This window comes from Piliocolobus tephrosceles, chromosome 2, assembly GCF_002776525.5.
Source record: "Piliocolobus tephrosceles isolate RC106 chromosome 2, ASM277652v3, whole genome shotgun sequence".
NCBI classification, from domain to species: Eukaryota; Metazoa; Chordata; class Mammalia; order Primates; family Cercopithecidae; genus Piliocolobus; species Piliocolobus tephrosceles.
In genome coordinates, this window is record NC_045435.1 from 66925276 (window position 1) to 66930055 (window position 4780).

A 4780-nucleotide genomic window follows, 5' to 3' on the forward strand; every position below is an offset into this window, starting at 1 on the left:
AGGAGCCTGGTTATGAAACGGGGTTACAGCGATTTGTGACTATGGGCAGGTACCGTTCTGAGAGAGGCACTATAGTGGGAAGGTATTTGAGAAGAATTAGTGAGAACACATAGTGTGCCTGATTGCATTCAGTCAGGACAGTAAAATAAAGGGAGAGATACAGTTCAAGGTTTATAGATCTGGCTCTAACATCACGATGGCCTGGGGTCAAGTTCAGGCTAACTAAGTCACCTTGAGGAAATCACTTCTCTGTGCCTCATTTATTTAACTGTAAAATGGAGATAATCAGGATAATGCCTACATTATAGAGTCGTTGAGAGATTAAATGAAGTTATAATACACGTAAGCACTTGGCTCATTCATGCTCAATAAATACTAATGATTACTTTTATCCATATTATTGACTAGTTTCATGTGTTAGTCTAGTTGAGCATCTTTAATCCAGTCATTCAACAAACCTGACTCTTGCTCCTAGTATACATGAGGCACTGTGCTGTGTACCAAGAGTATAGCAATGAACCATTATCACAGGCAATGGAATTACTGTAATAGAGGTATGAATAGACTACAGTAGTGGGACAAAAGAGGAAACCATGACTCAGAGACCCATCGGCGATAATAGGTAACCACAGAGAAGGTTTGATTTCGTCCCTGGTGCATGTACAGCTTCCCACCTAACTTCAAGGAACTGGGAACAAAGTGGAGCTTGTCACTGGAATTCTCTTAGGTCTCCTCTGACCGCTCATTCATCCACTCAGAGGCCCCAGCTTCAGCACTCAACACGATAAATTAACCCTTTCCAATGGTAAGACTTGAAATTAGTCTCTTCACTCATTCAAGTTCTGAATCTCTTAAATAACCTAAGTAAATTAATGGATAGGAAAGAATGAATGCTTTGTAAGTGTGCATTGTGTTACAATACAGCCATTTGTGTTTTAAACAGAAACAGCCAAATGAAATTCTCTTTGGCCTCTACAGGGAAGAACTTTGAGCAAGTGACTGACTGTCTTACTTCCCTTGGGTACTTGAAGCAGCCCATGTTCCACCTTTATCTCTTCTTCCTCCTGCTTCTACCCACTTTCAGTCCCGTCTGCTCTCACTAACTTTAGGGTTATCGAAAGAATAGCAATCAGTAAAATAAAATCAGACTTCTGAAAGTTGACCAGTCCACCACATAGTCTGACTCCAGTAACAACTTTTGATTTCCAGGCACTCTTTTCCTGTGACATCAAGTGTCCTCAGTTTATATTTCTTCTATTCTAATTCAAAAGGTCTGTCGAATCTGCATCTCAGTCTTGTAAAGCAATTAGCTTGGGCTGTAGGGCCGGAATTCCTGGGTTCAAACCTGGCTCTACCAGCTACCAACTGGAAAACCTTGTATAATTTTCTTAATCCCTCTCTGCCTTATTTGAAAAATGGGCATAATAACTGGACCCACCTCCTAGGGTTTTTGAGCACAGTAATAAATTTATAGATGAAAAGTGTTGTAAGTAGTGCTTGGCACATAGTAAGTACTCAATAAATGTTACCTGTTTTTACAGTCATCTAGAGAGAAGTGCCATTTCTAGCTAGATTAGCAAGCGGGTAATATTCCTGCTGTATTTCTGAACACTCAGCCACTTATTTTTGCAGTTGGGCTTCAGAACAATAAAATTTAAAAATCAGTCAGGGGTTTGTTCCGATTTTATATAGATAATTGTTCAAAAGCAAGGACCTTGGAAATCTTCCACTTTAAGAAGCACGTGGTGAAACTAGACTGGAGGCTAGTATATCGTTAACTAGAATCCCAATGTGAGTTATATTATAACCCCGTCCCTAGACAGTTATCCAGGATATTGTAAATTACTCACTACTTGATTCAATGAACTTCTGAAAAGTTTCCCTAGACAGGAGATCAGGATCACCTTTGGAACTGGAGACTTTGTTCATTAGTCAAATATTTTTATGAAGTCAGGAGACAGAACATTTCTGATTCCTCATGCTTCTGACAAAGAGATTTACCCTGCTAAGGGATGGAGCCTGGGGTGATTCATATCCTGTAGGATGAAAAACATAACTCAGAAACTCAATGCTGTCAACTTCTCCCTCTCTATCCCAGGTTTAAATTGTGTTGTATTGCCTAGATGCATTTATAATCATCCAGGTGTACCTTGCTTCAGACTGAGGTGTGGGTGGTCAATTGTATTTTTGTGAGTTGAGTCATATTTGTAAATGCTCTCAGGACAATGAAAATTTAAGGGAGTCCTAAGTTAAACCTTCTTCAGTTGTAAGAAACAACAGAGAATGGACAGCATGAGTTGCAAATTGGTGACTTACAGTTAGAATATCATGTGAATTAGTAGCCACCATGCAGAAAATTAGGATAGTTCAGGTACAAATCTGGATAAATTGTTCTGATGTGTTTTGTTTTTAATTCAGAGTTTTGGCACCACTGGGCCATCATTATCACTTGGGGCTTAGTGGCAGTGTTCCCGCTTCAATAGGGATGCCATCTCTAGTTTGCCACAGGAGAATGGGACCCATAGGACTCATGGATTTCACCTGGCTGACCCCTTAGGGCTTACAGCCCCTCTACTATAGGCCAAGTATAAATTTTCAAACTTCGATTTGTTTAAAGTACTGTTTTCCATTGTAATTAAAAATATCGTTCATGAAAGGCTGAGATGGGAGGATTCCTTGAGCCCAGGAGTTAGAGGCTGCAGTGAGCTCTAACTGCAGTGAATCATACCTCCAGATTCCAGCCTGGGCAACAGAGCAAGACCTTGTCTCAAATATATATATATATATGTTTCTTTTTTCCCCTTGTTCCATAACCTTTCAGGCATTAGTTTTATTAAGAGAAGATGCTGAACCTCATGGGTAAAATATTATATTTTCCTTCCTTCCTCTCAATGGCCATTTCCGGGCCATGCCTACTACCCGTGCCATCAAAGGGCGTCAGTTTGACTGTCTGCCCCTAGGTGGAGCACTTTTCCAGAAACAGCTTGTACAGGTCTTGCAAACTACATACACATTCGTACACTCCCATACACTCGCGTACTCACACACGCATTCCTACACTTACACTTACCCATACACTCACGCAGATATTCACACGCTTACCCCTGCACTCACACATTCACTCTTAGGCACAGGAGTGCCAGTAGCATCTGGAGACTTAGCAGAAGTTAAGAGCTGATATTGGACCTGCTTTTGGAACTTGAAGTTGGCCCGAGTGTCCTGATGGAGAGAAATGGTCAGGAGCAAGAGGTGGGCTCAGAGAGGAAGGTGCCAACCAAAGTTCACCTTTGTTCCTTTGTCCTTTTCCTTCATAGTCTAAGGGAAGCAAGCCAGGGGTCTGTTCTGTGCACTAGGAAGTTGTGTTTGTTGTCAGGAAATCTGAGCCATTTGAGGAAAGGGTGGAGTTCTTTTTGGCATTGTTGGGGGTTATGGGGATCCTGAAAGTGGAAGAATCCATATGACCAGGAGAAACCCCATTTCAAACCAGCTTAAACCATAAGAACTGCTTTTTGGCTCGTGTAACTGAGAACCTGAAGGGTTCTAATTTCAGGTACAGTTGAAGAGGCTGCCAGTGTTCTCTGAATTCTCTCTACTCTGCCTTCCCCACATGTGGTTTGTTATCAGATTTTCTTCCTTTTTAGTAGCAAGAATGGCTGTGGCAGTTTAGTCCTCACATCTCAGCTTTCTATATACAGAGAAGCGAGGCTTCCTTTATCCCAGATTTCCAAGCAGTAGCCCTAAGAATCTCTCTGATGAACTGGCTTCTGTCCCAGGTCCCCTCACATGGCAATTGGTTTATGCCAATTAGGGTTCCCCCTGAAGTGGGGATTAGCACCTGGGTTGTGTGAGGGAGGGGTGGATAATGTATAAAAATTGAGATTTTTCTCAGCAAGAAGAATGAGGATGAATGCTGGAGGCATCTGGCATCTGGTATGGCATCTGGCCAACCCCTTGGCTGTCCAGAGGTGACTGGGAAGTAGCTCATTGTGTTCCTGATGCCTTATGAAGACAGATGAGGCACTAATACTCCTTCTACTGGATCATTGCAAGCTTTCTGTGGTGCACACAGAGAAATGGGACAATGCCTAGGAATCTCCTGGTTGTGTGAGTTTCTGATTTAAATGAATTCTTGTTGGAAATGTCTCAAAAGCCAAGTGGATTTGCTTCTCCAACTTAAAGAAAGAGAGAAGTTCAGACATCTAGCTCTAGGGTAAAGACTGAGCCAGAATCCGCTAGTAACCTCTGCCTTCTTCCCTTTTGCATTCACACATTCAGCACAAAGAAGTGCTGAACCAAGCGATGCCAGTTTTCTGCTGAGACTGAGTAGTGGGATGACTGTAGGCTCCCTTTCCTGGAAACTCACTGTGAGCCAAGAACTGGCCTTTTAGACACTGTGCATATATTCCTCATGAACAACCTTAGGATGGAACTGTTTTTCTCTCTATTTTACAGATGGCAAACCAGAGCCTTAAAGGGGTTAAATAATTCCTCCAAGATTATAAAGTGGGTAACTGCAGAGCTGGGATTTTACCCCAGGTTGATAGAATCTGACTTCAAACCTGAGCTTCTCACTGGCCTCTCCGAAAAACACTCTTAAGCAGTGGTCCCCAGGTGCAACTTGGGAGTGAGCCCTCCAGTCTTTGACTCTTCCCTACTTGAAATTCCTCCTACTGGCGCCATCCCTGCTCTAAGGTGGCTCTGGTCCCCTGCCAGGACTCCATGCAGCTATCTCCAAATGCTGCTGGCTCCAGCTCAGCAGAGCTGCTCTTGTTTATTGTTC